Source organism: Mus musculus, chromosome 12, assembly GCF_000001635.26.
Source record: "Mus musculus strain C57BL/6J chromosome 12, GRCm38.p6 C57BL/6J".
Lineage (NCBI taxonomy): Eukaryota > Metazoa > Chordata > Mammalia > Rodentia > Muridae > Mus > Mus musculus.
Genome location: NC_000078.6, coordinates 9,581,809 through 9,605,676, shown reverse-complemented (window position 1 = coordinate 9,605,676; position 23,868 = coordinate 9,581,809). Strand labels below are relative to the sequence as shown.

At 41.5% G+C, this 23,868-nt stretch overlaps 1 long non-coding RNA gene across 1 annotated transcript; it reads right to left on the bottom strand.

The window, feature by feature from the left end:
* Positions 1–4,737: 4,737 nt before the first annotated feature.
* Gm40268 lies at positions 4,738–23,711 on the bottom strand. The gene is made up of 3 exons (XR_872473.1): positions 20,594–23,711; positions 11,380–11,503; positions 4,738–5,679 (listed from the first exon to the last, which is right to left on the bottom strand). It is a non-coding gene; the product is annotated as a predicted gene, 40268 (long non-coding RNA).
* Positions 23,712–23,868: the final 157 nt, after the last annotated feature.

Here is a 23,868-nt window from a genome sequence, read left to right as displayed (position 1 = left end):
CGTGTAATCGGCCCTTGGCTAGTGATGAAGGTGATTTTTACCTTAAAAGTGCCATTACTTACTATCCTGTTTCAGCTATTTTTTTCCTTTGAAACGTACTTGTGCCTGTGATTTCATGATTATATATAGACAGCTTTCTTTTTTTAAGGCATTTTTATTAGATATTTTCTTCATTTGTATTTCAAATGCTATCCCCAAAGCCCCCTATTCCCTCCCCCAACCCACCCACTCCCACTTCCTGGCCCTGTCATCCCCCTCTCCTGGGGCATATGATCTTCACAATACCAAGGGCCTCTCCTCCCATTGATGGCCAACTAGACCATCTTCTGCTACACATGCAACTAGAGGCACAGCTCTGGACAGCTTTCGTCAAGTGTTTCTGGGCTATCCCAAACCATAATTCAGCCTTCCTGTGTCCTTTCTTATAGAAATAAATTTTCCCACAATATAACACCCTTAACTTGTTTCCAATTTTGTTATCTTTTATTTCATTTCTTTTAGGAGAATCTCATCACCATCACAACTTCTAAATAATAGGTTGTCTGGGGTTCATCCCTGGAAACTTTTATTTTATCTATATTGGCAACTTTTACAGACTTGTGGATTTAATCTATAGACAAATTACCCCATAATAGGCATCTCCAGATGAACTCTATTTTCATATCCAACTGCTTGCTCAGAATTTCTGTCTAAATTTTAAACAGGTATGTGAAGTATATCCTGGACATACTAGATTTAAAATATTTAATTCTAAATCTTCTCTTCTTAGTCTTTTCCCACTCACTGATTAGCAGTAGTATTTGTGGAAAACATACTTCACTGCAGATAATATTGTCCCCCCTTTCTCTTATTTCACATATTTCATATTTTACCAAATTCCATGGGCTTTACTTTCAAAACATAACTTTTCATCATCTCTATCACTATTCTTCAACTTAGGGAAATGGAAACCTCTTCCGAGAATCATAACATGATATGATAGTAACTCTGGCTTTATTAATAATAAGGTATAAAAGATTGATGGACAAAGCAGGAGCCAACCTCAAACCTATTTCAGCAATCCATACACTTGATGGCAACACTTACCTCTGTTTCCTTTGTATCTATGAACATAACTGGCCTGTAATAAGGATTCTGTAAATACTGAGTTAGAGAATCAGTATAGAACCCACGCTTATAAAGAGCAGGGGGAAATGACAGCTTATCATGTTAGAAGGTAGACTTAATAAGATACTACCATAGTGAAAAATACCCAACAGAGTACCAACACCTATAATATTTACCGTATACTTTAAAAATGTCTAATTGGTCAGTTGGATTGATGGACATATGAAGAGATGAACAAGACATACAGATGAATAGATTAATAAACTAGGAGGAAGGCATGCTAGTAATATATATACATACATATATATATATGTATGTATATATTATAAATAAATATATATGTGGAGAGAGAGAGAATAAAGAAGAGCCAAAGAACATTCTAGCAGAATCATCACCAAAGTACAAAACAAAAGGATGTGACACCTTGCACTCAGATTCTCCAAATACATGCACCCATGCATGCACACATGCACACACACACACAAGCACACACACTCATGCATGCACTCATATTTCATGAGATTGTTTCCATACTGTAGCATAATGGTTTTGCTTGTTCTGTGACAAACTAAAAGATTAAGTACTTTACTATATTATTACACATTTTGTATTTATATATAGTTTATATTATATATATATATATACACATATATATAAAACATGTGAGACACATTGAATATATGTATATAATATAGACTATATATAGTATATATTACTTAACACTAAACATCACTGTAACTCAACTAATACTAATACCTATTTTAAATGATTCCTGTTCTTCTGGGCTCTCTAACTCTCTGTATTGCATACTTCAACATCACTTGACCATCCCTCCTTCATGTAGTGCATTTTACCTTTATTTTTTATTCTTCCATGTGTTATCAGTTTGGATAACACAAATACCTGAAAGAGATTGAAAAGTCATTCCTTCTTCCTCATCACTTTGAATTTTGTTCAAATCCCCTGCTAGCTGCTTCTCTGTCACCCTGGTATATCTCCTTTATCCATCATCTCTGGCTCAGAATTCCTTGGGAGAATGGTTAAAAGTCATGAACAGTGTTTGTGGGGTTAGAAACCAAAGCCAAGCCATGTGCAATGATAGTTCAGCACTGTGGACAGCAATGCATGTATTCATGTGTTCATGTACCCCTCCCCAAATAGTGTAAGTTACCACAAAATCTATATTCCATCAGCACATTCCAAAAATATAGCAATAGTAATAACATCTGAGACACATTGAACATATATATATATATATATATACACACATATACATATACACTGAGCAACACTCTAATTTATTTGTTCCTGTGTTGGGAAAAGGCAATTCACCTGACTCTTTGAGAAATTATGTATCTTGCCAAACACTGATAACTAATGAGGCTCAAGACAGATTCTTCATCCCTTTATTTAAATCTATGCACACACACACATACACTCCACAAGCCTGCCTTCAGAGAGTCCTGTGATACAATCACTTAAGGGAGCCTCTAGCTCATTGTCTTTTTGAGGGAAACATGATAATCATTAGGTATGTACAAGGAAAGCCATTGCTGTTTGAGGGAGGGAGAGAGAGAGAAGAGACTCTGAAGACAAGCCTTCTCCCAGGAAGATGTGCAGGTAGCTCTCCATGAGGTCTTCTGGCCACATAAATCTCAGTGATAGGCACATTCCACCTATAAATACTTGAATGTGTTTTTGTTTTCATGTCTCTGATGTCTATATCTTTCCCAAGCATCCCAGTCCCTAATCAGTTCCATATGTCTGTTCTCAGCTATGTATCTGAAAGCCAGCCAGACAAGCAACAAAGTCCTCGCCACAGCAGCACATGGCTCTCAAGGATGTGGGCCTCATCTTAAATCTAGCAGAGGCTCTTTGATCTTCTCACTTGGACAAGGTTGGGGCCGGGCCTTTGGACAATATCCTTCCAGACTCCATGTTTCTTCCTCCCAATTCCTTCTCTACACAGGGACTCTGATCACTCTCCCTTCCATTCCTCATCTCTGACAGATCTAGACAGTGGAGACTTTAACTGGATCCTATTTTTACCGGCATGACATATATAAGGTTGTACGCTCTTTCCCCAAAACATGGAACTATGGCTATCGCTCTATGTAGATTGTAAATTAGAGACAAGAAACCCCACTTAAGGAGGCAGCTTCAACATCAGCGCAAAATGAAGTTTAAGATCAGTCTACCTCTGTCTCCCAAGTGCTAGGAGGTGTGCACTTTGCATTGGTCAAATTCTTTAACATGGGAAGACACATGCTATATAAACAGCACCTTTCAGTGGCAAGCCAGATAAAGGGAGCTGAGAAATGGAGATTTTGCTCTTTGCCTGATTGCTTACACTCTTGCTGTTAAATTCATCTCTTCTGTGGCTACAAATGTGTCAGTCACTCACAGATATTTGAAAGAGCATCTTCAGGATTCCAAAGCTGGCTGAAGATCAACAGCTCTCCAGGAAACTTGCAAGCCTTAAGCACAGGATTGGAGCAACTAAGACATCCAGATTGATGGGCAGAGAAACTACTGGATTCTCAGCTTCTCTAGTGAGACACAGCCATTGTTGGGCCACCCAGCCTAATAAATCTCCTCTTAATATGTATTCATTCTGTCAAATATGTCCCTCTAGAGAACTCTGACAAATACAGGGTTTGTGTTTTGAGTTGTTATATTTATCTATGGTCTTGAGGGTCAAATTCAGTGTTGACCAAGCTACGCAAATGTTTTACCACTGAGCATGACACACGCCCAGTCCAAAAACCAGTTTTAAAATGAGACATTTTGTGATGACTTTCTGGAGGAACATGAAGGTAATGAATGGTGAGACAATGCTGTCTTGGGAAAAACAGGCAGGGTTGAGGAAAATGTAGACCTGCATCTGTCTGGCCCCAGATTTGTAGATAACTATGTAACATTAGCCTAGATAGTTAACTTCTCTTATCTTCAGTTTCTTCACTTACAAAATGAGAATAATGGTATCCAGCTTTAGTGTACTTCTAGTGACTTATAAAAGCTACAGTGTGTAGGGTATCTACACATACTGCAGTGCCTTCTCTACATCAGATGCCCAATGATATGTAGTTATCACATCATGCAATTTGCAATTCCTTCGCAAATGGCTCAGCCAAAACTAAGGCAACCTTTATGTTAGCTTAATTTTTTTTTATTGAAAATAGAATTTTTAAATGGTTACTGGTAATTGTATGGGGAGATTTTAATGACTAGAGACCATACTATACTTCTAAAATATAAAAACTACATAGTCAAAAAGTACCATTACTTCACCCAGAGTGACCTTTTTTAGTTACATCCATTTGCCTACAAATTTCGTGCTGTCATTTTTTGATAGCTGAGTAATATTCAATTGTATTAAATGAACCACATTTTTCTTTATCCATTCTTCAGTTGAGAGACATATAAGTTGTTTCCAGTTTCTCGCTATTATGAATAAAGCTGTTACGAACATATTTGAGCAAGTGTCCTTATGGTATGGTGGAGCATCTTGTTGGGTATATGCCCAGGAGTGGTATAGCTAAGTCTTGAGGTAAAACTATTTCCAATTTTCTGAGAAACTGCCAGATTAATTTCCAAAGTGGTTGAACACTCCCACCAGAAATGAAGGAGTATTCCCCTTGCTCCACATCCTCGCCAGCATTTGCTATCACTCGTGTTTCTGATCTTAGCCTTTCTGATTGGAGTAAGGTGAAATATCGGTCATGTTGATTTTCATTTATCTGATGGATAAGGTGGTTGAACCTTTCTTTTAAGTGCTTCTCAGCCTCCTCTGTTTAGCTCTGTACCCCATTTTTTAATTGGGTTATTTGGTTTCTTGATGTCTAGTTTCTTGAGTTCTTTATAAATTGTGGATATTAACCCGCTGTCTGATGTCCAGTTGGTGAAAATCTTTTTCCACTCGGTAGACTTCCATATTGTCCTATTTACAGTATCCTTTGCCCTTACATGAGTTTTTCAGTTTCATGAGGTCCTATTTATTTCTTTTTGATCTTTGTGCCTGAGCTCTTGATGTTCTGATCAGGAAGTTGTCTCCTGTGTTCAAGGTTATTCTGCACTTGCTCTCCTATCAGATATATTGCATCCAGTTTTATGTCAAAGTCTTTGATCTACTTGGACTTGAGTTTTGTGGAGAGTGATAGATATTAATCTATTTGCATTCTTCTACATGCAAACATTGAGTTTGACCAGTAACATTTGTTGAAGATGCTTTCTTTTTTCTATTGTACAGTTTTGGCTTTTTGGTCAAACATGAAATATCCATAGGTGTATGGGGTTACTTTTGGGTCTTCAGTTTGATTTCATTGATAAACCCATCTTGTTTTTATGCTAGTACCATGTGGTTTTTATTAGTCTTGCTCTGTAGTGCAGCTTGAAATCAGGGATGGCTATATCCACAGAAGATCTTTTATTGTACAATACTATTCTAGCTATCCTGACGTTTTTTTTTTCCATTTGAAGTTGAGTATTGTTCTTTCAAGGTCTGTAAAGAATTGTGTTGGAATTTTGTAAGGAATTGCACTGAATCAGTAGATTGAGTGAGGTATCCCCGACCTAAAAAGACAAACATGGTATGTACTTTCTTAGAAGTGGATAATAACCATAAAGTACAGAGAAACCATGCTACAATCGACAGACCCAAAGAAGCTAAGTAACAAGGAGGGCCCAAGAGGGACGCTTGAATGTCATTCAGTAGGGAAAATAAAAGAGACATGGGAGGAGGAGAAATGAAGAGAGGGAAATGGGTGGGGGAGGAGTTGATGAGAAGAACAGGAAGGATAGAATGTGGGGATGATGGAGGGAGAGTACAGGGAGATAGAACTGGAAATCTAGGGTGGGTGGGCATCTCTGGGACTAGCTAAAAACTTAGGACAATGAAACTCCCAGGAATCAATGAGGGTGACCCTAGCAATGAGGGATATGGAACCAGAAATATCCATCTCCAGTAGCTTGAAAAGATTTCCTCCAAGAGAGGGATTGAGATGCCAACCCAGCCACAAAGCCTTTGGCAACGTATCCTTTCCACAAGAGGTGCATGGTAAAGATGGAACAGAAATTGAGAGAAAGTCTAGCCAATGGCTGGCCCAGCTTGAGGCCCATGTCATGAGAGAGACAGCCAACCCCTGACACAATTAATGATATTCTCCTATACTTACAGACAGAGGCCTAGCATAAATGTCATCTGAGAGAGTTCACCCAGCAACTGACGGAAACAGATGCAGAATGGAAAATGGAAAGGAATGATTGAAGGACACCACAAGAAAACCTACAGGATTAAATAACATGGCCTCTGATCAGAGAACATGCATGAGGTGGACCTGGGCCATCTGCACATATGTAATGGTTGTCCGGCTTTGCCTTCATGTTGGACTCCTAACAGCAGGAGCAGGGGCTGTCTCCTGACTCTGTTGCCTGCCTTTGATCCCTTTCCCCTAGCCAGTCTGCCTTGTCTATCCACAATAGGAGACAATGCAAAGTGCCTGCTGCTATTGCAACTTGATATGCCAAGGCTGATTGTTATCCATAAAAGGTCTCCCATTTTTGGAAGAGAAAGGGAAGCCTGGAGAATAGGGAGAGGGCAGGAGAGAGAGAGGGACTGGGAGGAGAGGAGGGAGAGAAGGCGGTGATCAGGATGTAAAGTAAATAAATTAATTAATCTTTATTTTAAAATGCCACTACTACTTCAAATTAAATTTTAAAATATCAATTAGATTCAAATAAAATTCTATCAGAAACTTCAATTCTTTCTAAATTCATGAGTATAAGGAAAAATAACCAATGAAACACTGAGAAATAAGAATTACAACGAAAAGTTTGAAGTGTGGTCTATTTCAATGTGTTTCAAATTCATAATAATCACAAGAAGAAAATACTGCTACCAGCCTGCAGAACACAGGAGAAGAATAGAATAAAAGGTCTATCCGAAAGAGCCAAGTAGAAAATTCACATTTGAATTGTAGGGCAAAAATGAGAATTTAATCACTAGGTTAAAGATGAATACTTTGGAGAGAAAATTGACTACATGATACTATATAACTGTACTGGTGATTCATCTTGTTGTTTGATAAAATACCTGGCAAGAGCAATTTGAGGGAGGAAGAGTTTATTTTGGCTCTCAGTTCCAATGATGCAATGACTCATAGCAGGGAGGATGTGACATCAAGAACAAGAGGCACATTTCATCCTCAGCCAGGAAGTAAAAATCAATGAATGTCCTATCTTTTTCAGTCCAGGACCCCAACCCATGGGATGGTACCATTCCCATTTATGGTACATCTCTATATTTCAAATAGCTAATCTAGATTATCAATCATAGGCATGCCAAGAGATTTCTTTCCATGGTAATTCTAAACCCTGTCAATTTTACAATCAAAGCTGACTATCACAATGTCAAGGCAATTTCTATGTACATTAATGTCTAGGTATAAATGATGAATTTATTTTTTAAAACTAAACTTTTTGGAACTAAACCACCAATCAAAGAAAACACATAGTGGACTTGTGGCTTTAGCTGTATATATAACAGAGGATGTCCTAATCAGTCATCAATGGGAGGAGAGGCCCTAGGTCCTGTGAAGGTTCTATGCCCCAGTGTAGGGGAATGCCAGGACCAGAAATGGTAGTGGGTGGGTTGGAGAGCAGGGAGATTGGAGAGGGGGGTAGGGGAGAGGGGATTTCTGGAGGGAAAACTAGGAAAGGGGATAACATTTGAAATGTAAATAAAGAAAATATCTAACAAAAAATAAGATAAAATAAAAAATGATAAATCCATTTTGTTTTAAAACTCAGAGATACATAAATCAATACTTCTGAAGCCTTGAGGTACAGAAGACATTCTAAATATGGACCCAATGTCATCAACAAAAATTCATAGGGGCAATTAGTTGTGCATGTGCATATAAAGCATTTGCACATCAATAAGTGTGCAAGCGAGATATCTGTAGAAAATCAAAATGGCATTATTGTCCTGTGGTGACTAATTTTGATTGTACACTCAAAAATTCCCTGATAAATACCTAGAAGATTGGTAAAGCACTCTTCCAATGTGTCTACATAGGTGTTTCTAGAGATACTTAGCTAATGACAACTCTGACATAATACATACTTCAATGCACTGTTTAGATTGAAAATGGAAATTGAGTATTATGCGATGGTGTAACAGAATTTGGGGAGTGGCTGGAAAAGTAAGTCACTGGGGATTTCTTTGAAGGGTATCTCTTTCTCTGGAGCCTTCCTGTCTTGTTTTCTACTTCCTGTTGCCATGAACTAAAGAAGTTCTTCCTCCATAGACTCTTGCCATCATGATATGCTGCCTCAATACAGGCCCAAAACATCCGGCCAAGTAACCATTTACTAAGCCCTCTGGACCCATGAGCCAAAATAAATCCTGCTTACTTTGTTTTCACAAACATTGTGGTCAAAATGATTCAAGATAACATGTTCTTGGTACTGTACAAACATGAAAAATATAGAAAAATATACTTACAAAATAGGTAGCAAGGAACCACTCATATGAGATAATATTCTAATTGCCATTCAATTATAAAAATCTATGGTGTAATTCATTAGAAATAAAGAATAAATTATCACATTATGTTCATCTATCAAATCAATACAGATTACATACCCATCTGAGAGCACTTCTTATACTACTAATAAAAATACTCAGAATTATACTGCTAATAAAACTCGGAATTTAAAATCTAAAAACTATCAAAGAAATGATAGTATTGTGATACACAAAAATATAGGATAATTTTCATGATGTCTTGTACCTCATATACATGCCTCATGGAATTCTGGGGACTATCTCTGTGGTAGCTTTTAACTTTCCTGAATATGTGGTTTCATCTCCCACAGCCTCAGCTTACACTAAGCTGGAGACTCTTCTCTGGACCTGACCTAATCATATGTGCTCTTTAAAGCAGAAAGTTCTCTTCTGCAGATTAGAGGTGAAAGCCAAAAATCCAATACTCAGTGCACCATTGCTGGTGTGGGGACAAAGAGGACACATTGCAAGAAATATAGCTGATGTTCAGCTACTGGGAGAAGCACTCTGCAGTGGTTTGAATAGGTTTAGCCCCCATGCTTAGCCCATAGGACTGGCACTATTAGGAGGTATGGCCTTGTTGAAGGAAGTGTGTCACTGTGGACTTTGAGGTTTCTGTGCTGAAGCTCTGTCCTGTGTGGAAATCCAGTCCCTTCCTGGCTGCCTTTGGATCAAGATGTAAAATTCTTGGCTCCTCCAGCACCAAGGCTGCCTGCATGATGTTATGTTTCTCACCGTGATGATAATGGGTTGAACATCTAAAAGTGTAGACAGCCCCAATTAGAGGTTTGCCTTTATAAGGGTTGCCTTGATCATATTGTCCCTTCACAGCAATGAAACCCTAATAAGACATACTCCTAAAGTGCCATGTTCTGTAGCAACTTATTGAACATCAATAATACACTAATGTAAACACAGTCACATAAAATTACTGGTGATTAAAAATTATATTTTCACTACACTGAAAGAAAATTGATGAATGTTTAAAATATAATATTTTAAAAGGAAACAAAACCAAATATATGTATGACCACAATTTTGTTAAATAGGTATACTACATGAAATAAAGCATGGAAATACATCAAAATGGCCTCAGAGGTAATATCAGACAAAAGTTTGGATATTTAAACTCACCTGCTTTTCTGATCCATCTGTTTCCAAAATTAACAACTAGAAAAAGACTGGCCATATTTGTACAACCACCAAGATAAGAATCGAGCTTTGAGGACTGTTAATGTATGTCAGTTACTTCATCAATACGATAGGAAAGAACACTTATCATCTTCAGACTAAAATTTTATAATAAACTCCGTTAAGGGAGAAAAATACATAAACACTAGTCAAACACAATGGGGCCGTTATGCCTCTGACCACCATGGGGCCAGTTCCAGGTGTGACGTCGATTCTGAAGCCTATGCCTGCCCAATCTGGCAGACAAACAGCCCCGTTCCCTGCCACAGCAGATGAACTCTGGAACCACTACAATCTTAGCCTTCTGTGTTAATCCTACTAATGCACTCACAATCTCCTTGACAGGTTGCCCGTCATATCGCTGTGTCAGGTCAAAAGCCTTGAGAGGTGACTGTGATGGGAGGATTACTGAAAGGACGCCTAGGAGGACTGAGCCCTCCCTACTCCAGCTTCACAGATATGCTGCATACCAGCAGACGCTTGTCCTTAACACCACCCTCTTGGCACAGAGGTAACAGAGGGAGAAGGCCACCCACCACAAGGGTAGGCCAGGCCACTCTTCCAATCTCACCGTGAAAAAGCAAGCAAGTTAAGAGAGAAATCTGCAGGGCTGGTGGCTTGGGGGTTATTTCCTCGTAGCAGAGTCCCCTCCCCTCTGAAAACCCTAATTTATCTCTAGACAATGAAAAGGTTCTTGACTACTCTGAGAAAATGTCAGGGATTCTCAACCTTCCTAATTTTTGCAACCCTTTAATACAATTCATGTTATGGTGACATCCTCCCCAAACATAAAATTATTTTTGTTACTGCCTCATAAGTGTAATTTTGCTACTGTTGTGAGTTATAATATAATATCTGATATGCAGGGAATCTGATGCGTGACTCTTGTGGGGGTCACAGCCCTAGAGTTGAGGACTGCTGATTTAGGTACTCCTCTCCCAACTTTCCATCTCTACCCAGTTCCTTAGTGAGTGGCTGGCATTCTGTGGAAGCCATGGCTACAGCCCATCTTTGCTTATTAGCTGGATTGTTCTTATTTGTCTTGCCAATTTTCAGCAGGAGCATTTGAAATGCTTCATCTTAAACATACGGTAAAATGAACGTAACGCACACTGTCTTCATGTTATGGGACTGTATTGGAAAAACCAACATACTATTTAACCCAAAGCAGCTAAGTTTGTCACCTTGGAGGAAAGCATGCACTCCTGAGCTTCCGTACACTCATTAAAATAAAAGAAAAATGCAGTTTGTGGTTGTAAATATCACAGCATATTTTGGATGTGGTAAGAGCTACATAAAATATTCCCCCTCTATAACTTCCCATTCTCGGCAGCGTCTCTCACTAAAAGAGGAAAGACTCATTTGAAAGGAAAGAGTTCTAAGTGCCGAGAGAGTGGCTCACTCAGTTCATTGGTTAGTTGACTTTCAAAGAAAGAAGAATCTCCCAGTATCTGTGATATCATCTTGCCAACAAGACACTAAAATAAGACATTTCTGGTCCTGATCTGAGATACCTTTGTGGTCCAGAGAAGCACATGATTGGAAGGCTGTCTGAGATACATGATCAGCTGTGTAGCCATGTTTCTGGCTGTGTGCTTGCTAGGATGGCTCTTGCACTTCAGAGAGCCTGATATCCACCTGGCAGGGTAAAAAAAAAAAAAAAAAACACCCATTGTGGGAAACAGTGAACTCAACAAGCCAGTGGGAGTCAATGAGCTTTTTCCTTGGCTCCCTGATGACTACTTGGACAGCTCTGGAGATAGATACCTTTCTTCTTTGTGGCCAACAGATAGCCACATTACACACAAGAACTCTAGACATTACCTTTAGTTTTCAGTCAGAAGTCTATCTGGTAACCAATAAGATGTCTCCAATATCCATGGCTGGAAGCCACATAATATTTGGCTTTGGCTTGTCTCTAATTTCACAATTTGAAGAGTATAAATAGGAGTCAAACTATACATGCATTCCTGGAGAGTCCCTTACCACATCTAAGATCCAGTCTAGAGTCAAAGGGAGAGTCCCTACCCACCCTGGGAATGTAGTTGGGGTGCCTGAAAGCATTTCCATTTCAACACAGCAGTATGGTCAGCCTGGCCTAACAACCAGGAGCCTTTGAAATCTGAAATGAGTTTGACTTCATCTGTTTCTCTAGAAACAAATATTTACAACTCAAACCTTTATGCTAATTATTTCAAATTTTTTTTGTCATTGTTCTTGCTTTGAAAGCAGTTGCTTTGGCTTTTCTGTGCTTAGGAGACCAGTGAGAAGAGAAACATGCTTCTGCGTGTTGCCGAAATATGAAATTGATTTACTAATTACAGCTATTTTAATCCGTGTCTGTCTGGCACACGGTCCATGTAAAGGCTTCTTTCTTTCTGCCTGAATCCATATATCCACAGGAGTTTTGTAACTATTCCCAAGAGACCTAAAGAATCAGAGTTGGGGAAAAGGGGCTGGAGACATGGTTCATCAGTTAGGAGCAATGATGCTCTTCCAGAGGGCCTGGGTTCAATTCTCAGCACAGCCATGCCAGCTCAAAACTGTCTGTAATTCCAAGTTCTGACACCCTCACACAGACATATAGGCAGGCACAACACCAATACACATAAAATAAAAATAAATTATATTTAAAAATCAGAGTCAGGTGTTTGAATGATGTTAATTTGCATTTGTTTGGTTTTTCTTTCTTGGTTTGTTTAGGGTTTTTTGTTTGTGTGTTTGTTTTATGCATGCTTGTCATTCTGACTGGAATAGAAGTCTTTGTGTAGCCTACTGGCTTTGAGCACACTGTGATTTTCTACCTCTGTCTCCTGAGTTCTGGGATTACAGTCATTCACTACATCACCAGTCTCCAAACTGAAAGTGCCTAGGAAAAATAAGTTTGTTTATTACTGTTAACAAAAAATGAACTTAGTCAGTCTTAGAAAATAGCTCTGAAATAATTTTATACTTATTTCAAGTTCTGAAGTCAAAATCGCCTTCAAAGCTTGGCATGTTCAAGGATAGCTAAATACAAAGAAGTAGATATAGATTTAGTAATATTACCTATATTTATGCTACAAACTTAACTTTATGGAGAAAGAAAGTATTGGAATTAGTAGACAGGTATTCTTAATTTTCGTTGACAGGTGAGGACGGCAGCAACTTTGAGACAGGACAGAGTTTGGCTAAGATGGTCCCACAATGTTCTGCGGTGACATTTGCCCTAAGTAAAGGGTTGCTACTCCCCACTTTCTCTCCTGCTGTGCACTCTAGTGTGCATGAACACTCTGAGGAATACTCTATGCCGTATAAACATGTGTATGGAGAAGCCAGGCACTTCTTCCACTGCAGATCTTAACCAGGAAATAATATTGAGTGAAGGGAAGCTTTGTTTCAATAACTTTTTCTCTTCTTAAGAAAAGCAACGCGGAGAAATACATATGGCACAATTTTAGGAAAGAATTTATCCCTTTAGGAGACATTTTGATGCTAAAGAAAACTAATCTAATACTCTAGACAACTTTGAAGTGATTCCTAAAAAGTCCCATTGCCAAAAATGTAATGAGGCTTAAAATTCTATACACAAATTTATGTTTAAAATTATATCTGAGTAAGAGACAATGGACCAGGTTATAAAAGAGGCACTCTTCCTGCCAATGGGTTAGATTCTCTTTTTATAAAGAAAATAGTAGACAACACATTTAATGACTTATACCTAAAGAGCTTATGGCTAACCTGAAAATATTGAAGAAGAAATGAAGGAACCTGAGGGGTCCAGGACACTAGGAAAACACACAGCCCACAGAATCAACTAAGCAGGGCTCCTAGGGCCTCCCAGTGACTAAAGCAACCATCACAGAGCCTGCATGGGTCTGCCCTGGGTGCTTTGCATATATGTGATGGTTGTTAGCTTGTGTGTGTGTGTGTGTGTGTGTGTGTCCCCTAATAGTGACAGTGGGAATGTTGCTGACTCTTTTGTCTGCTCTAAAGACCCTTTTCCTTCTCCTGGGTTACCTCACCCAGCCTTGATATGATGGTTTATGTCTAGTCTTATCCAGTCTTGTTACTCCATGTGTGGTGGCTTTTCCTGGGAGGCCTGCTTATTTCTGAACAGAAGCAGAGAAGTGGACCAGGAACAGAGGGGAGGGGAGGAGGAGGGGAGGAGGAGGGGAGGAGGAGGGGAGGGGTGGGGGGAGGGGAGACTATGATTGGGATGTATTGAAAACAAGTTTTTTTAATAAAAAAAATTACATCAATTTTTGCTTTTATTCACAAGACTTTAAATACCAATAATTGTGAACCGGTAAACCTTTTATGTTATGCAATCATTCCAGAATGCTTTATGTCAACATATTAAGGACTGAGTTCCAGGAATCAGAACTCAGGTCATTGAGCCTGCATGCCAAATACTTTCACCCTCTGAGCCAACATCCCAACCGATGAAAGTACATTTTATATATAGTGGGGAAGAATAATTTAAGCCACAGTGGGTTACTCATTAGAAACCATGTGACTTTAAAGGACACAGCATTGTTTTCCAAGTGCTGAAATAAAATAGCCATCCATCAGCCCAGAATTTTGCACCTGGCGACATTATCCTGCAGAGATGACAGAGAGATGAAGGAAAATTAAATTTTATGCCAGCAGGACCTGTCCCAGTAAATTAACTTTAAAGAATCTCAGCTAGAACGGAAATGAAATGAGGAAATTTAGAACACCAGGGACCAATGAACAAGGGAAAAAGAAAAATCATGCCCAACTACAGGGAAGATTTACTGACCTGTGGCTGCCTAAATTATACTTCAGTGTTAAGGCCAAACATAAAGCATTATTTTACATGGGTGGATCTCAAACAGGCATAGGAAATCATTAAGATAACGATGCCAGAAGCAGGATAAAGAGACTTAAACAGGCATAATTGTCATAACCAAAATGATAGAATGCTAATATCTTTAAATGTTGATGAAATAATTTGAAGTTTTGAACATGGTTATAATTATGGTAATTTTGCATGATAGAGTATATAAACACATGCATGCATGCTATATCAATATCACCTTTCTGGTTATGACATTGTGTAATAACCCAAGATGTAATGTAGTATAGATTGTGATCACGTCACTCAGTAGAACCTGTGTAAATACCTGGTTACCCCACAGCAGTGGTATTGAGAGGAGCTATGAATCTCTAAGGTACGGGGGTTAATGAAAGGTCCTTTCGTTGTTCGGGAACATAAATAAAAATGATTATGTGACCATAATATCTATTCCAGCAACTGTCATCCCTCAGAAATGTGAGCAATGATAAATCTATCCTTGCTTCATAACTAGTCTGTATCAAACACTTTAATACAATGATGTGAAAAATTCCAAATTCTGGGAAACTTGAAGGTGAATGAATAGTTATCATGATAGATGATAGAAAATGTATTGATTTTACTTGGAGTAACAATACAATTTGATAAAATCTTTAATGCTCAATTGTGTTGGCCTGCATTACACTGTCAAAACAAAATGTTGAAAGCTGACTATTTTACAAAGAAAAGAGTTTTATTTGGCCACCATTCTGAAGCCAAGGTCATGCAATCCTATTCGTTTTGTTTTGGTGCAGGGATCCATAGGCTGGGTCATTGTGTGACAAAGAAAACAGGAACCATCTCAAATACACCGGGGTCTCCATAGCAACTGATGCTATTCCTCACTGGTTGCCTTCCCAGTCCCTCTTCAGGGACTTTGAAATTATTACATAAGATCAATGTCTCTCAATGATGCTTTCTGTCTCCGGGCTTCTGATGCAACTGAGGCTGCACCTTCACCAGTGGCCCTCTCCTTGCCTGTCTTCAGGGAGACCCAGATCCTGCCACACAGTGCCAAGCCTCAGCTGCTCTCCATGACCTCTTCATATCTTCAAAACAAGTGCCAGATGGGAGACTTACACACTGTCTGCCAGGTTCTGCTACCAGTGTCATGTGCAGTCTATTTCTCTCCCAGCCGACCACGGCTTCTGTGTGCTAACCCTGAAGAAATGCTTCCGAGAAGACTTCACCTCAACGATGCTGGGCATTTATTAATCACAGCTGATATTTCAGCCCCACTTGGACAACTAAAATCAGTTGTCCAAGAAAACCACATTTTTCCCTTCAGTGATGCTGGTCTCTTGTTAATCACAGTTGACTCGTCAGCCACAGCTCACCATAAACCACAGACTCTTAATTCAAATATAATCACACGAACAGTCCTGATAGCATCTTTGAGGGCCTCTAAACTTCCCTCTGAAACTTCACAAGCCACACCTCTATTTTCTGCACTTCTCTCAATAGATTTAACTTCCGAGCTCCCATGGAACATCCCATTAAGCACACAGTGGCTTTTTCAGACCAAAGTTCCAAACACTTCCATAAATCTTCCCCACTGCAACACCAGTTTATCCCAACAATACCCATCTTGGTACCAATTTCTGCCCTAGTCTGTTTCTCTGTTGCTATGAAAACCACCAAGGTCAAAAACAAGCTGGGGAGAAAAAGAGTTTAGTTGGCTTACAGGTTATAGTCCACCATCAAGAAAAGCCAGGGCAAAAACTTAGAAGCAGGAGCTGAAGAAGAAACAATGGAGGTTTGCTGCTCACTGACTTGCTTCCAGGTTTAGGTTCAGCTCCCTTTCCTATACTACCCAAGAATACCTATCCAGGGATGTTACTACTCCCTGTGGCCGAAATCTCCCACATCCACTCTCAGTTTTAAAAAATGTTCCACAGACATGCCCTCAGCCCAATATGATAGAAGTAATTCCTCAATGGAGGGGGGAGCCTCCCAGGGTGTCCAAGTAACATTCAAGATTAGCTATCATGATACATTGGTATGGTTTCACTTTAAATGTTTCAAATTTATTTTATTATCGTATGTGGAGGGAGGCATAAGAACGCAAGTCCAGGCGCTTATCGGGGTCATCAGCTTTGGATCCTCAGGAGCTGTAGTTACAGGCCCTTGTGAGCGGTCCAGGCTGGGTGCTGAGAATCCAACTCTTCTGTGCAAGCAATACACTCTTAACTAGGGAGCCATCTCTCCAGCTCATACGCTTTTATTATTACAGTTGTTTATCTTGCGTGTGAGAGTGCATGTGTGCGTTGGAATGTGCCACAGTGTGTGAGTGGAGGTCAGAGGACAACTTATGGGAGTTAGTTCTCTCTTCCTGCCATGTGCACCCTAGGGGTGGAACTCATGGTATCAGGCAAACACCTGTACCACCAAGCCATGTGAGCTGCCCAAGTTTTTACCTTAATGGTTTGAAGGGTAGATTGGTAGATGTGTGTAATAAATCAAGTATAGGAAAATGTTGATTGTAAAGCCTAAGTGGTGGGTAATTGGGTATTCACTATGAAATTCAATTTCTCTGTGTTTAGAAATGCTTAAATTAAATTACAGGGTGAACGATGCTGGAAAAAATATGTCGCTACGGTGCCTCTCCCAGCCCTTCAGTTCCAGCTATCACAGTTAAATGCCTAGTTACGACAATAAAAAATTAAAATTACCCATTTCTACAGGTTAGAAACTTGCATGACCCCTTAGACAGTCACCCTACCACTGCTTCATGGTTTTCCCACAGGAAAACATGTCATTGTCCCAGCCACCACACCGAAGAGTCCCCATGAGTACTACTGTCAAAGGGGAGGCAAACCTGAGCTACCCTGATGGACAAGCCCCTTTCTGTAACAGTCATCTAAATGACAAAGTGCTTATGGCCCTTTTCTGAGCACCCCTGGACAAGGACTGGTGAAGAAAGCAGGAGCAAACATGTCTCAGGGAACATCAATTGGAACCTTGTCAAACATTAAAGGACTCATTATGGCATTCCACAGGCAAATGACATCATGAATTCACTTAAGGCACTGAAAGTGGGCACTCCAGATGCTGAAGTACAAGATTTTTAAGAATTCAAGAAAGGGGCATTCAAGTAGCTTTCCCATGGTGACTCGGTGGTGTGTGTGTGTGTGTGTGTGTGTGTGTGTGTGTGTGTGGTGGTGGTTAAAGTATAAAGGAATAAAGGAAAATTCAAAAATTATGTACTGTATGAAAGAAAGGGACCTAACTAAAAATATAAATATTGGTTAAAGAAATGGCTCAGCAGTTAAGGGCACTCACTGCTCTTGCAGAGGACCTGGGTTCAGTTCCAAGCAACGGCAGCTTATACCCCCTGTAACTCCAGTTCCAGGGGATTAAATGGCCTCTCTTTGCCTACATGAATATTAGCGTGCATTTGGGGCACATACATATATGCAAGCACATATTCTTACATTTATCTTTAAAACATATGTATCTTATAGATCCATTTGGTTCTCTATTCAGGTTACCAGGATGAGAAACAAGCACCCAAGTAAATTTCCTTATTTAAGGATCGTATTCTCTGGAATTCCTTTACCTCTTTGGCCATTTTAGAAGTAAAGTCATCCTTCCCACCCAAGTCCCCATAATGTCAAATCCATGCCACCACATACCTGCAAGCTCTCAGTCAGGGGTGTCTAATCCCAAAGGTTATGGAACCAAAAGTGTCCCAGGATGTCTATGAATGTGACCCAATATAAAAAGTCTAAGCTTATTTAAAACATGAGACCTTGTGATTAGTTTTGTAATGTAATTGCATGGTTCTAGAGTATAAATTTTATAAATGACAATGTCCTTTCATGATGTAAAGCAAAATAAAATTGTATGTTTCCACAGCACATGCATGCAGATTGAAAACACCTACAATGTGTAGCCCAGGTTAATTCTTTACCCAGTGTGGCCCAGAGAAGCAAAAAGGTTAGGCACTCTTCCTTCCAAAGGTACCCATTCCTACAAGTGACAGAACGCAATGTATCCATACTATTTCATGAAAGAAAGAAAAGAACAGACAACAAAAACTTATGTCAGTTCAATGAAGCCTGTCATTCAAAATGAATTAATTATACTTTATATAGTCTCAATGATAGCTGAGCTGCTGAGAGCTAATACAGTATAAAACACACACACCACAGGCAAGCACGCACGAGCACACACACGCACCCCTCTCAAGTCTTCATCCATCCATAGGTCCATCCTCTCTTCTTACCTCTGGGACTAAAGTTAGCACTGTCCTAGAATGACAGTGACTAGCTAGGACTAGGGCTGATGAATAAGGAATGAAGACACATGCTGATATTACCATGCTGTTGGGAGAGCATTCTAGGAGCTCCCTTTTCTCCAGCAGGGCATTCAGTAGAGAGCCTGGTCCAGCAGAAACAGCAAGGTTCAAGTTCAGTGAGAAATCCTGCCTCAAACACTAAAGAATGTATTACAAGAGAGCCACTGTTCTCTCACCTCCCAAGTGGAGGCACAGGGGCACACACAGTGCACATGTGCGCATGTGCATGCGCGTGCGCTCAAACACACGCGCGCGTGCGCGCACACACACACACACACACACACACACACATACACACACACGTGCACATGGACACACACACACCAAAGAAGGCCACCAATCCAAGCTGTCTTCTCTCACCTCACAGACAAGGTTCTGAAACTTCCTCATTAAAGTGAAAAGGGGGGCTGTGCTGGCTGGTTTTGTGTCAACTTGACACAGCTGGAGTTATCACAGAGAAAGGAGCTTCAGTTGAGGAAATGCCTCCATGAGATACAACTGTAAGGCATTTTCTCAATTAGTGATCAAGGGGGAAAGGCCCCTTGTGGGTGGGACCATCTCTGGGTGGTAGTCTTGGGTTTTATGAGAGAGCAGGCTGAGCAAGCCAGGGGAAGCAAGCCAGTAAAGAGCATCCCTCCATGGCTTCTGCATCAGCTCCTGCTTCCTGACCTGCTTGAGTTCCAGTCCTGACTTCCTTGGTGATGAACAGCAGTATGGAAGTGTAAGGCGAATAAATCCTTTCCTCCCCAACTTGCTTCTTGGTCATGATGTCTGTGCAGGAATAGAGACCCTGACTAAGACAGGGGCAGAGGGCAAGCTCTCCTAGTAGTGATGCAGCTTTAAAGGAAAGCAAGTACAGGGAACTGACAAAGTATTTCTAGCACTACATCTCCTTGGCTCATAAGTGCTGGAGTTGATCTGCATCATATTAGGGCACAATTTTTACTTAAAGCAATAACCTTGCTATTAAATATGTAAAAGTTTTATCTGTATATCAACTGAATAGGGGCAATAGGAGAGCATTATCCCTGCTGTTAGAGTAAAACTGAAGGCCAGGTTTGCAGGAACTTACCCTGAGCTTCTGTAGTTTAAGAAAAGTCTCCTGGCCCAGTGTCTCAAAGAGAACAGAGCTTCTAATTCTTCTTCTGCACTGACATGAGTTTTGACCCCAACTAATACTTAGTGTCCCTAGTGAATTTTTCATATGAAATGTTAAAACTGGGCCTGTTTGGCTGTAAAGAAAGACTGGCTGAGTAGCTAGAAGACCTAGGCAGGCCTGGCCTTACTTCTAAAAGTCTCCCAGAGTTCTGGTAGAAGAGCTCTCTGCCTCAGACACCCTACCCGGAAGGGCTGGAACCGCAATGCACTTTCTGATGTACAGTAGCCCTACCACACCCTCCCTGAGGCTTGGATCTGTAGCACTTCCTTAGGCGATGATTTGGACTGAGGAAGTCCCAGGGTCTCAAGAGTCTACAAGCTGCATTAAAGGCGAACTAAATCTGCACCTCTATTGCGCAGAACTACAGCAGGATACCGATGCAAGATCTTGCGCCATCTCTAAAGGTGGAAAACAAAAAACTGCAATTACCCCAACCTCCCTTTGCTCAGCTCATCTGCACAGTCCGGCGTGGCTGGAGAGTTGCTCCTGCGCCTGCGCAGGCAGAGCTTGCGCGGTGGGAGGAGAGGGCAGACAATGTGGGCGGGGTCTGCGTGGGCTGGGCGGGTGCGCAGCGGTAGCTGGCGTTGGAACTGGTGTGGTCTGAAGCTGCTTAAACCACCACCACGGAATTGCATAAAGAATGCAGCAGCCATGGCTCCTCGCACAGGACACCTGCCAGTCTTGGGTCTGCGGATCCTGTTGATGGAGTCGGAACTATCGTGAAGCCTCCAAGAGCACTATTCTCGGAGCAGGGCTAAGATGAGTGGGCATCACAGCTACAAGCAGAACTGATCTGTGATTTCATAAAGCTACGTTAATGCATTGCAGCCATAGATGTTATGGTGCCTTTGGGCTCCGGCCAGAGGCCAGTGTGATGTCACTGTACCTAAAAGAAAAAATAGTGACGTCACATTCTTGGCCGGTGGGAAGAGAATATCTTTGAGACAGATTCAAGGGGATGTATAATGAATCAGGTCTAGCATTCTTGAAACTAACAAGAATCCTTGTATCTTCTGACCAGTCCTTTCCTCTTCCCTGTGAGCCATGAACCAAATGGCTTAGAAAAAGCTTTCTGTGGTGCTGCAAATCCCGAAGTTCTGGAAACTATAAGGACCTGAACTTCTTCCTCCTAAGAAGTCCTTGAAAGCTGTTCTGTCTCCCAGTATGCTTCTGATCTCTTCCTAGTTAGGAACTCTAAGCTGCTGCGCCAAATGCCCTCAAGGTTTCAACCCATTGAAGTGATCACCAGAGGCCAAGTAGGACCTCTATCTCCCACAGGAGACCTTCAATTCTTCCAGCTCTCAGACTGGTCCCAGAACCCCCACCTCTACAAGCACACAACACACACACACACACACAGAGGGGGGAGGGGGAGAGGGGAAAGGGGACAAGGAGGGAGGAAGGGAGGGAGGGAAGGAGGGAGGGAGGGAGAGAGAGAGAGAGAGAGAGAGAACATAGGAACCTAGAAAAGCTTACTTTGGTGGGGAGAGGGGAAGGAGCTGGGGTTTTATAGAAGTGCAGGGGAAAAGTTGAAGATGACAAAAAATTTCTCTGTCTTTGCTATATGTGTGTGTGTGTATATATATATATATATATATATATATATGCATTTGTGTATACACACACACACACACACACACACACACACACACACACACACACGCACGCACGCGCGCCAAAGGAGAAACTGACCCCAATCACATAGCTCCTGGCTTGTAGACTGTTGAGCGATCACCTGCAATCTCTGTTGCTGCATAGTCTTGTCACTTTTTGGAGCAAATGCTACTAAAGCTTAGGCTCTGGTTTCACCCCATGAAAGCAACATGTGGTATCCTCAGTAGTCTGGATATTATTCTCTAGACTGGTGCCCCATTCCCTTAGGCCATGTCAAAAACCATCTGCCCCAGGGAGTCCATTCTTCTGAGGGTGGATGTTTGATATTGAAAGGATCAAGGCCTCTGGACCCGGGGTGGGGCTTGGGATTCACCATGCCAGAAGTGAAGTGTGCCAAAAAGGAAAACATCCCAAGCAAACCTCTGGAACATTCCACAGCATTAATGATGTCCCCGGGGCCTGGCTAACTGCAGAGGTTCTGAGTGTCCTAGTGTCCTGCAACAAAGAGTAAGGGGACAGCTGTGGAAGTCAGCCCCTGGGGGGACAGACTCCCAGAAAGAAGTGAAAATGGCTCTCTTCTCTCTCTCTCTCTCTCTCTCTCTCTCTCTCTCTCTCTCTCTCTCTCTCTCTCTCTCTCTCCCCAATGCATACTGCTCATTAGCTCATTATCATCCTCTAAATAAGACAATCTTCCTAACTGTGCCATATAAAGGAACCCCCTATGACTGCAACCTGGTTGACCCTGGGTTCCAAACCTTAATTCAAGGAGCCTCCCAGGAGCCCAGAGGCCCTAAGGCTCTCAGAGAAGGGCTTCATTCGCTTCGGGACCTTGTATTTGTAGACCCTGGTGGAAGGCATTGGGTACTTGCCAGTCAGGGGGAGATCCCACAGACCAGCACCCTTGACCTGGCACACTATCCATTAACTTGTGGGTACTGAAACCAGTCAAGAAGTTTTTGAGTGGGAGACACCTTATAAGCTGATGAATAATGGACAGGTGGACAGGCCCTGTGGCAAAGTTTCTTATGGTTGTGGAAACACACCTTACAAGTTCCCCAGTCTTGAGTAGCACATACAGGTCTATCCAGCAGGGGACAACATGGTCCCTAACTTTGTAAATGGAGCCCATATGCCCTGGACCAAACCTAGGTCCCCTTTAAATTGAGTTCCTGGGCTCATCTCCACCAGGCTTGGTATCATTTCCAGGAAAAGGTGAGGCAAGACAGGCCCTGAAAGAAGAGAGCGTTTTAACTACTGCACCCTGAACTTGGTTTCTCAGTCCGCGGGACACTGCTTGAAGCTGGATTTTGGGCCATTGATGCAGGGAAGCGCAACCCAGTGGTCCCCACCTATATGTAGTGTCAGGGGCTGAAGCCAGAAAAGCTAAGCTTGATTTGAAAAAGGCCAAGGGCGCCACCATCTGCGCGGTCTTGCTGTCTAGGCGCTGGAGCTGGGGGGAGCCCAGCCCCGCCCCCGAACAGGAGAGCCAGGACAGCCAGATCTCTAATTGTGGGAAAACTATACGCCCAAGGGTAGGTTCGGTTTGCCAGAGGTGAACTATTTCCCTTTCTGAGCCTGAGGGGGTGAGGGGAGGGTAGACCCCAAGGCATCCACTTCCATCCCTCTCGAGGTTTTCAAATTGCGAAGAATCTTAGTGGGTTTGGAGCTGCGATTCGGCTGGAGAACAAGCTCCAAGAGAAGAACTGGGAGTAAGGGGTTCCCAAAGAAAACAGACTAGATGGATGTAGATTGGGGAACTTTGCGAAGACTGATTGCATATTGTGAATTCCTTCTGAAAGGCAGGGACAGAGGAAAGTGTGTATGGCTTAGAGGCCCTGTGAAGGCAGATCACACTCCAAAGCAAAAGCAAAGAAACAAACAAAACCCAACAACAACAGAAAGAAGAAAGAAAGAGAAAAAAAAAGAAGGAAGGAAGAAGGAAGGAAGGAAGGAAGGAAGGAAGGAAGGAAGGAAGGAAGGAAGGAAGGAAGGAAGGAAGGAAACAGGCTGGTCTGGGAAAGCTGCTAGTGTCGGGGGTGGGGTGGAGCCTGGGAGAGGTACTCTGTTCCCTCGCGGGCCTTACAGGACGC